Raw genomic sequence first — 11212 nt, 5'->3', positions numbered from 1 at the left:
GTTTCACCCACTTCATATGTATATACTGTATTCTAGTCAAGGCTCATGCTATATAACTACTGCTGTACACACCTTTTCTATTCATACTATCCATACAGTCTATACACACACCATATATATGTATACACGCATATATACATACACAAACATACACACACATGTGTGTCGGAACCTATAAGTACTTGGATGTGGCTTACACCTGTTACTGAATGATATCTTCCTGGGGAACCTGAAGATGTACAAGGCTTCTGGGACATTTTCATTGGGTTGTGCTGTTTTCTTTCCATATATATATAAAGTGGTGATCCTAACTGACCAAAGACAGGGAATTTTTCGACTTCCGACTTTTGGTCAGTTAGGATCACCACTTTATTTTAATGTCAGAATAATAGTAGAGAGAATTATTTATTTCAGCTTTTGTTTCTTTCATCACATTCCCAGTGGGTCAGAAGTTTACATACACTCAATAAGAATTTAGTAGCATTACCTTTAAATTGTTTAACTTGGGTCAAACGTTTCGGGTAGCCTTCCACAAGCTTCCCACAATAAGTTGGGTGAATTTTGGCCCATTCCTCCTGACAGAGCTGGTGTAACTGAGTCAGGTTTGTAGGCCTCCTAGCTCGCACACGCTTTTTCAGTTCTGCCCACAAATGTTTTATAGGGTTGAGGTCAGGACTTTGTGATGGCCACTCCAATACCTTGACTTTGTTGTCCTTAAGCCATTTTGACACAACTTTGGAAGTATGCTTGGGGCCATTGTCCATTTGGAAGACCCATTTGCGACCAAGCTTTAACTTCCTGACTGATGTCTTGCGATGTTGCTTCAATATATCCACATAATTTTCCTCCTCATGGTGCCATCTATTTTGTGAAGTACACCAGTCCCTCCTGCAGCAAAGCACCCCTACAACATGATGCTGCCACCCCCTTGCTTCACGGTTGGGATGGTGTTCTTCGGGCTTGCAAGCCTCCCTCTTTTTCCTCCAAACATAACGACGGTCATTATGGCCAAACAGTTCTATTTTTGTTTCATCAGACCAGAGGACATTTCTCCAAAAAGTACAATCTTTGTCCCCATGTGCAGTTGCAAACTGTAGTCTGGCTTTTATGGCGGTTTTAGAGCAGTGGCTTCTTCCGTGCTTAGCGGCCTTTCAGGTTATGTCGATATGGGACTTGTTTTACTGTGGATATAGATACTTTTGTACCTGTTTCCTCCAGCATCTTCACAAGGTTCTTTGCTGTTGTTCTGGGATTGATTTGTACTTTTCGCACCAAAGTACGCTCATCTCTAGGAGACAGAACGCATCTCCTTCCTGAGCGGTGTGACGGCTGTGTGGTCCCATGGTGTTAATACTTGCGAACTATTGTTTGTACAGATGAACGTGGTACCTTCAGGTGTTTGGAAATTGCTCCCAAGGATGAACCAGGCTTGTGGAGATCAAAAAAAAAAAAACTGAGGTCTTGGCTGATTTCTTTTGATTTTTCCATGATGTCAAGCAAAGAGACTGAAATTATGTCAAGAAGCTTCTAAAGCCATGACATAATTTTATGGAATTTTCCAAGCTGTTTAAAGGCACAGTCAACTTAGAGTATGTAAACTTCTGACACACTGGAATTGTGATACAGTGAATTATAATTGAAATAATCTGTCTGTAAACAATTGTTGGAAAAATTACTTGTGTCATGCACAATTCATGTCCTAACCGACATGCCAAAACTATAGTTTGTTAACAAGAAATTTGTGGAGTGGTTGAAAATTAGTTTTAATGACTCCAACCTAAGTATGTAAACTTCCAACTTCATTTGTATTGCTAGATATTACTGACTGTTGGAGATAGAAAACATAAGTATTTTGTTGCACTTGCGATAACATCTGCAAATCTGTGTAGGCAACCAATAAACTTGGATTTTATTTGATAAAAATTGCTGTTCAGACAAAGACAGTACAGTATGACGATGGGCTAAAACTGCTTCTCTAATAGACTTTATCACACTTTTAGGTGATGTCATGGTTACGTTGACTAACTAAGCTCATGCGTAAAAAAAGTCATAGGGTCCAACGGTAGTCTCACGACAAACTGCGCATGTGCAGGCCGTCAAATCAAAGGCACTCGTTCGATATAAAGTTATATATGTGTGGGTTTGTCACTTTTACGAGGTCGGAGTAACAACATGCTCAACTACTTAAGACATTGGCTCGAATCTTGGTTGTGCCTTTAGATTTAGAGAAAATTAACAACTAAGGAAAGATTTTATTAACATTCTGTCTTTGACTCTCCATTCCCAAACCCCTGCATGGTCTGTTTCGCAAGCGTACCCGGAAGTCTCGCAATGTTGCGCCTCTGGGTTTACAAACTGTAGTTCAGATCTCTTTTTATTTCCACATTGATTTCCACAGGTGGCCACTAGAGTGCACTCATCTCCCATCATCATTGAATGTCATTTAGTGGTATAAAAATTCAAATGATGTGCAATGACTTTATATGGTCAGTAAATTGAAGTCCTTCATAATAAAATAATGCAGGACCAATAAACAGTTATATAACCTATCAACCCCCATTACAAGGATACAGCTATAGTTATCTGTTACAGCTACTGTTATATTGCTAGAGTTTACTAGAGCTGATACTAACACAACTTATATTAGTATTGCTAGTAGTATTACTTATTTTTGCTCATTCATGGTAAAGTAGGGCTATCAATCTACAAATTCACAAACAAGTGGACATAAAGTCTTCATCCTGCATGTTCCCTGTCCTGGCAGATGGAAAAGTAAAGATGCTAATGACATTGACAACCCTACAGTGTTGAACCAATAGAGAGCAGCACAGCTTCCACTATTTGAGAGCCAATGCTTTGTTCACATATAACTTCTGTCAGAGTACCTCAGAGATCTCATCTGTAGTGGACAGAAATGAGTGAGAGGGCTGTAAAGTGTTCTCCTAAATCACAGGATTGGGAAAAGAAGAACCATCCTACAAACCAGAAGTCATCACATGGGCTACAGACATTTACATTCTTATTTGATTGATTCCATTCTGGGCAAATATGCAACCAAAGACACTGTGATCAACAGAGGAGGTACTGTACCTATACTAAATTTAGGGAAAATTGTCAATTAACTTTTGTAAGTGCCACAGGGGAAATTGTTTGTGAATGATGAAATTTCTAAAAAGGTGAAAATAATTATGTTACACGATAGATGACTAACTGTGCACATTTTCCAAACAGTGGATACCATGGGTCCTACATCTCTCAAAGGGACTGAGAGTCAATCCAACAAGTCCAAGCAGATATCACCAACACATCGTATTGCTCCTGAGGAGAACAAACAAGCTACTTCACAGCTACAAGAAGATACCAGGATGGAGCTCCCAGTAAATACTAGTAGAGAGACAGAGGTGGGCTCCAGCAGAGACCAAACAGGGAAGCTGACAGCAGAAAGTCTAGGTGGACACAACATCAACTCAAGGAAGCAACGACTTTATCGAACCACCTTTACTCATTTCCAGCTGGACCAACTGGAGAGGGCTTTCCACAACTCTCATTATCCAGACATTTTTGCCAGGTAATAACATTATGCTATCATTACTACTGGATATTGACATTAGTAGTGGGGGTCGTGTTGCTATGTAATATACTACATACCTCACCTTTCAATCATGTTTATTCTAAAAGACAATTCAAACTGTTCATAGATCAATGGCTCTTTATTTCCCTAGAGAAGAACTGGCGACACGTCTAACTTTGACGGAGGCAAGGGTCCAGGTACACAACTCAATCATTTGTTTTTTCCCTTTATACTGTAAATGTTGGTCTTGGAGCTGATTCTTATTTAGTGTGAGGCTACAACACATAGTAGTCAGTCATGGATCCATCAATAGGCTCCTGACATTTCTCCACTTGCTACACCTGTGTGTCCAGGTGTGGTTCCAAAACCACAGAGCCAAGTGGCGTAAGCTTGAGAAGGCTGGCGTTTTGAGCTCGGTCCCTGGGCTACCTCTAACCAACCCCCTGAGCCTGTACTTGGATGTCCCCCTGCACCAGGCCTCTGTGGTGGAGCCATCCTGGGGGGGAACCCCACATACAGTCTCTCTATATGGGCCTGACTCTGTGGGAACCCTGGATATTGGCACTCTGGCCTGGGTCTCACTGTGTGGACATCCTCTTATCCATCCATACTTCAGCAGGTAGTGTATATCGGTCTTCTGTTGAGCCGGACATATGTTACGTAATGTGTAGCGATTAGAATTTGGATTTACTCAGTGGCTGATCTGAAAAAAACTTGCATAGCTACACATCTTGGTAATGGTCAAGACAGACTAAGCCCAACCCTAACGCCATGTGGGAAATGGGACTATGCATATGGGGTTTTCATTTGTCCATATACTACACTCTTAGAAAAAAGGGTTCCAAAAGGGTTATTCGGCAGTCTCCATAAGGTTCTACATGGAACTCAAGAGTTATCCAAATGGTTCTCCAATAGGGACAGCCAAATAACCCTTTTTAGGTTCTAGATAGCACCTTTTTTTCTAAGAGTATAGGAACCTGAAGTTATTTTTATCTCCTAAGGTTTTTAACCGTGATGAATCCTTGGGGTAACACTCCAACCCTGATGACCATAGCTACCAGACCATCCCAGACCAGACCAGCTGCCATACTGGGTAATGACAGGAGGCTACAGCCCACACCAAGCAGCACTCTGTCCACAGACAGTAGTCCAACAGATTAAGGGACATTATCCAGTTCATCTTGTCCATGCTTGGTTTATATTGGTGCAGTGTTTTGTGTCAGCATCAGATTTAGTTCAAATGTGTGTAGTGTGTCCTGTACGATTTATTGATTTAGTGTGTGTAGTGTGTCCTGTACGATGTATTGATTGATTGTTTGTAGAGTGTCCTGTATAGTTTATTGATTTTTATTGTTTGTAGAGTGTCCTGTATGGTTTATTGATTTAGTGTTTGTAGTGTGTCCTGTATGATTTATTGATTGAATGTTTGTAGTGTGTCCTGTATGATTTATTGATTGATTGTTTGTAGAGTGTCCTGTATGATTTATTGATTTAGTGTTTGTAGAGTGTTGTCACGATCGTGTGGAGGATTGACGGACCAAAACGCAGCATTTGGAAAATAAGCCATCTTTTTTATTTTAGAAGAAGGCAAAACGAAACAAAAACACTTACGAACTAACCAAAACAATAAACGACCGTGAAGCTAATAAAACGTAGTGCACACAGGCTACAAACGTATAACATAGACAATTACCCACATCAAACGAAAGCCTATGGCTACCCTAAATATGGCTCCCAATCAGAGACAACAGAAATCAGCTGTCTCTAATTGAGAACCCATTCAGGCAACCATAGACTCTCCGAGACAACTACGCCAACATAGACACAGCTAGACACATACACTCAACACAAACCCATACACTACACCCAACACCCCTTTTACCATATAACCACCCAAAACCGATAAAACACAAACATTCCCCATGTCACACCCTGACCTAACTAAAATAATAAAGAAAACAAAGAATACTAAGGCCAGGGCGTGACATAACCCCCCCCTTAAGGTGCGAACTCTGGGCGCACCAGCACACAGTCTAGGGGAGGGTCTGGGTGGGCTTCCTTCCACGGTGGCGGCTCCGGCACTGGTCGTGGTCCCCACCCCACCACAGTCACTAACCGCCTCCTTAGCTTCCTCCAAATGACCCCCCTCCACATTAACCCCACTGCATTAAGGGGCAGTTCCGGACTAAGGGGCAGCTCCGGACTAAGGGGCAGCTCCGGACTAAGGGGCAGCTCCGGACTAAGGGGCAGCTCCGGACTAAGGGGCAGCTCCGGACTAAGGGGCAGCTCCGGACTAAGGGGCAGCTCCGGACTAAGGGGCAGTACCAGGGTAAGGGGCAGCACCAGGATAAGGGGCAGCACCAGGATAAGGGGCAGCTCCGGACTGAGGAACGGCAGCTCCGGACTGAGGGACTGCAGCTCCGGACTGAGGGACGGCCCATGGCTGGCTGACGGATCTGGCTGCTCATGGCTGGCTGACGGATCTGGCTGCTCATGGCTGGCTGACGGATCTGGCTGCTCATGGCTGGCTGACGGATCTGGCTGCTCATGGCTGGCTGACGGATCTGGCTGCTCATGGCTGGCTGACGGATCTGGCTGCTCATGGCTGGCTGACGGATCTGGCTGCTCATGGCTGGCTGACGGATCTGGCTGCTCATGGCTGGCTGACGGATCTGGCTGCTCATGGCGGCTCTGGCAGATCCTGTCTGGTTGGCGGCTCTGGCAGATCCTGTCTGATTGGCGGCTCTGGCAGATCCTGTCTGGTTGGCGGCTCTGGCAGATCCTGTCTGGTTGGCGGCTCTGGCAGATCCTGTCTGGTTGGCGGCTCTGGCAGATCCTGTCTGGTTGGCGGCTCTGGCAGATCCTGTCTGGTTGGCGGCTCTGGCAGATCCTGTCTGGTTGGCGGCTCTGGCAGATCCTGTCTGGTTGGCGGCTCTGGCAGATCCTGTCTGGTTGGCGGCTCTGGCAGATCCTGTCTGGTTGGCGGCTCTGGCAGATCCTGTCTGACGAACGGCTCTAGCTGCTCCTGACTGACGAACGGCTCTGACGGCTCGGGACAGACGGGCGGCTCTAATGGCTCGGGGCAGACGGATGGCTCAGATGGCGCTGGGTAGACGGATGGCTCAGATGGCGCTGGGTAGACGGATGGCTCAGATGGCGCTGGGTAGACGGATGGCTCAGATGGCGCTGGGTAGACGGATGGCTCAGATGGCGCTGGGTAGACGGATGGCTCAGATGGAGCTGGGTAGACGGATGGCTCAGATGGAGCTGGGTAGACGGATGGCTCAGATGGCGCTGGGTAGACGGATGGCTCAGATGGCGCTGGGTAGACGGATGGCTCAGATGGCGCTGGGTAGACGGATGGCTCAGATGGCGCTGGGTAGACGGATGGCTCAGATGGCGCTGGGTAGACGGATGGCTCAGATGGCGCTGGGTAGACGGATGGCTCAGATGGCGCTGGGTAGAGGGATGGCTCAGATGGCGCTTGGCAGACGGGCAGTTCAGGCATCGCTGTGCAGATGGCAGACTCTGGCCGGCTGAGGCTCACTGTAGGCCTGGTGCGTGGTGCCGGAACTGGTGGTACCGGGCTGGGGACACGCATCTCAGGGCTAGTGCGGGGAGAAGGAACAGGGCATACTGGACCCTGGGAGCGCACATTAGGCCTAGTGCGTGGTGCCGGAACTGGTGGTACCGGACTGGGGACACGCATCTCAGGGCTAGTGCGGGGAGCAGCAACAGGACGCACAGGACTCTGGGGACACACAGGAGGCTTGGTGCGTGGTTTAGGCACTGGTGGTAAAGGGCTGGAGACACGCACCATAGGGCTAGTGCGTGGAGGAGGCACTGGTTGTACTGGGCTGGGGACTGTCACAGGAGAGTTAGTACGTGAGGCTAATACAGGAGGTGCAGGACTAGGGAGGCGTACAGGAGGCCTGGTTCGTGGGACTGTCATTCCCAGACGGTTAGCACGCACATCAGGACGAGCATGGAGAGCTGACTCAGGTAACATCACATCCCGCACACGCTCTGTCGGGTGGATCTTGTGCCTCACGCACCAACACAGCAGCTCCCTCATTTCACTCTCTTCCAACCTCCCCAATAAATCCTTGACAGTCTCTGTATCATTCCCATTGCTCACCTCCAATATCAGCCCGACTGGCTCAGGTTCCCTCTTAGAGTCCTCACGGGTAGCACGGGAAGTTGACGCAGATCTCCCATCTGGACTCGCCACACTCCCCATGAGCCCCTCCCCAAGAAATTTTTGGGTATTACTCACGGGTCTCCAGCCTTGCTTCCGTGCTGCCTCCTCATATCGCCTCCTCTCGGCTTTCGCTGCCTCCAGCTCTTCACGAGGGAGGCGATATTCTCCCGGTTGTGCCCAAGGTCCCTTACCATCCAGTATCTCCTCCCATGTCCAAGAATCCTGTGTAGGTGGGTCCTGTTGCCGCTTTACATGCCGCTTGGTCCTGTATTGGTGGGTAATTCTGTCACGATCGTGTGGAGGATTGACGGACCAAAACGCAGCATTTGGAAAATAAGCCATCTCTTTTATTTTAGAAGAAGGCAAAACGAAACAAAAACACTTACGAACTAACCAAAACAATAAACGACCGTGAAGCTAATAAAACGTAGTGCACACACAGGCTACAAACGTATAACATAGACAATTACCCACATCAAACGAAAGCCTATGGCTACCCTAAATATGGCTCCCAATCAGAGACAACAGAAATCAGCTGTCTCTAATTGGGAACCCATTCAGGCAACCATAGACTCTCCTAGACAACTACACCAACATAGACACAGCTAGACACATACACTCAACACAAACCCATACACTACACCCAACACCCCCTTTACCATATAACCACCCAAAACCGATAAAACACAAACATTCCCCATGTCACACCCTGACCTAACTAAAATAATAAAGAAAACAAAGAATACTAAGGCCAGGGCGTGACAAGTGTCCTGTACAATTTATTGATTTAGTGTTTGTAGTGTGTCCTGTACGATTTATTGATTGATTGTTTGTAGAGTGTCCTGTATGATTTATTGATTTAGTGTTTGTAGAGTGTCCTGTATGGTTTATTGATTTAGTGTTTGTAGAGTGTCCTGTACGATTTATTGATTTAGTGTTTGTAGTGTGTCCTGTACGATTTATTGATTTAGTGTTTGTAGTGTGTCCTGTACGATTTATTGATTGATTGTTTGTAGAGTGTCCTGTATGATTTATTGATTTAGTGTTTGTAGAGTGTCCTGTATGGTTTATTGATTTAGTGTTTGTAGAGTGTCCTGTACGATTTATTGATTTAGTGTTTGTAGAGTGTCCTGTATGATTTAGTGTTTGTAGTGTGTCCTGTATGATTTATGGATTGAATGTTTGTAATGTGTCCTGTATGATTTATGGATTGAATGTTTGTAGTGTGTCCTGTACGATTTATTGATTTAGTGTTTGTAGAGTGTCCTGTATGATTTAGTGTTTGTAGTGTGTCCTGTATGATTTATGGATTGAATGTTTGTAGTGTGTCCTGTACGATTTATTGATTTAGTGTTTGTAAAGTGTCCTGTATGATTTTGTGTTTGTAGAGTGTCCTGTATGATTTTGTGTTTGTAGTGTGTCCTGTATGATTTATGGATTGAATGTTTGTAGTGTGTCCTGTATGATTTAGTGTTTGTAGTGTGTCCTGTATGATTTATTGATTGAATGTTTGTAGTGTGTCCTGTATGATTTAGTGTTTGAATGTTTGTAGTGTGTCCTGTATGATTTAGTGTTTGAATGTTTGTAGTGTGTCCTGTATGATTTAGTGTTTGTAGTGTGTCCTGTATGCTTTATTTATTGAATGTTTGTAGTGTGTCCTGTATGCTTTATTGTTTGAATGTTTGTAGTGTGTCCTGTACGATTTATTGATTTAGTGTTTGTAGTGTGTCCTGTATGATTTATTGATTTAGTGTTTGTAGAGTGTCCTGTACGATTTATTGATTTAGTGTTTGTCCTGTACGATTCATTGATTGATTTTTTGTAGAGTGTCCTGTATGATTTATTTATTTAGTGTTTGTAGTGTGTCCTGTACGATTTATTGATTTAGTGTTTGTAGTGTGTCCTGTACGATTTATTGATTTTAGAGTGTCCTGTATGATTTATTGATTTAGTGTTTGTAGTGTCCTGTACGATTTATTGATTTTGTGTTTGTAGTGTGTCCTGTACGATTTATTGATTTAGTGTTTGTAGAGTGTCCTGTATGATTTATTGATTTAGTGTTTGTAGTGTGTCCTGTACGATTTATTGATTTAGTGTTTGTAGTGTGTCCTGTACGATTTATTGATTTAGTGTTTGTAGAGTGTCCTATATGATTTATTGATTTAGTGTTTGTAGTGTGTCCTGTATGGTTTATTGATTTAGTGTTTGTAGTGTGTCCTGTATGGTTTATTGATTGAATGTAAAGATGTTGGACATCTTACAAAATACCTTTACTATATATTTTTGGTAAATACGGTAACTATATATAGACAAAAACATAGTATTTGTAAACAATTTATTATTATTATTATTTTTTAAATCTGTGTACCACTTAAACATGATATTTTCAATATGCGCCTGACATTCCTAGTGGCAAATAGAGTACAGTGCATATGGATACGTATGTCTTTACTCAGGTTATGTTCATCCACAAATGATATTGACCAAGCTTTCAGATAACATTAATGACTTTGTTAAAAGGGATCGAGACATAACAATCACTCTATTTGATGGTCAATCAAAACGTTCTTCAAATGCCTTGCACACAGAAAACACCATTTCAAAAGCAATAGACCAGCTAACAATGGGACACCATGATTTACAGACGAGTCCGTTAGGCTCCTCTAAACAATAGTCAGCTTGGATTTCAGGAGCAGCCTACCTGTCAATGGGAAACACGTAAGGCAATGACTGACTGCAAAGCTTCAAATGCCCGCTGAAATCAGATGGGAATGACTTAGGTCCTGCCTTAACTTAACAGACAAATAACACACATATTGTTGACCATTACTGGTCAACTAGCCATGCAGACCGGGGCCACTCAAATGTTTCATGGGTGATGAGACTGACGTTCACGACCGCATCTTGACCCAGAGTATTTTCAAAATATACTTTACTCACCCTATCAGCTCTAACTGATATCATCAGCACTAATGTTCCTACACTATGTTCTCTTAAAATAAATACATGAATGGAAGTCTATTGCTTCCGATAAGGGTTGTAAACATTGCTGGTGTGCTTAGTATTCAGCAAGAAGCACAGAGACCAATTTGTGGCTCTGATTCACCTATTCTCTTGGATGGGGACAAATACAACCATCAGAAAGGCAATGGTGCATGACCAAAATACTTATTTCTGCAACACAGTCTGTCTGTGTAAATACACTACAGAAAACAAAAGGTAGCGGCTGCATTGGCAGTAGGTTGTTCTCAAACAGATACTTTTTTCAAGTTATGCAGACTTCGCCTCCCTCAGCGCAATTCAGAGAAATAGTGGGTTCATCAGTAATGTATCTGATGCTTTTCTTGGAAAAGAGGATGTGGTGATTTGAAAAGGGACTATCCTTTCTCAGTAAGATTTCTATGTTTCTTTGTAAGTATAAATAACCACAAGAAGCTTAG

The sequence above is a fragment of the Salvelinus fontinalis genome, chromosome 29, assembly GCF_029448725.1.
Source record: "Salvelinus fontinalis isolate EN_2023a chromosome 29, ASM2944872v1, whole genome shotgun sequence".
Classification (NCBI taxonomy): domain Eukaryota; kingdom Metazoa; phylum Chordata; class Actinopteri; order Salmoniformes; family Salmonidae; genus Salvelinus; species Salvelinus fontinalis.
The sequence above is the reverse complement of the archived record's forward strand: the minus strand, read 5'-3'. Positions refer to the sequence as shown.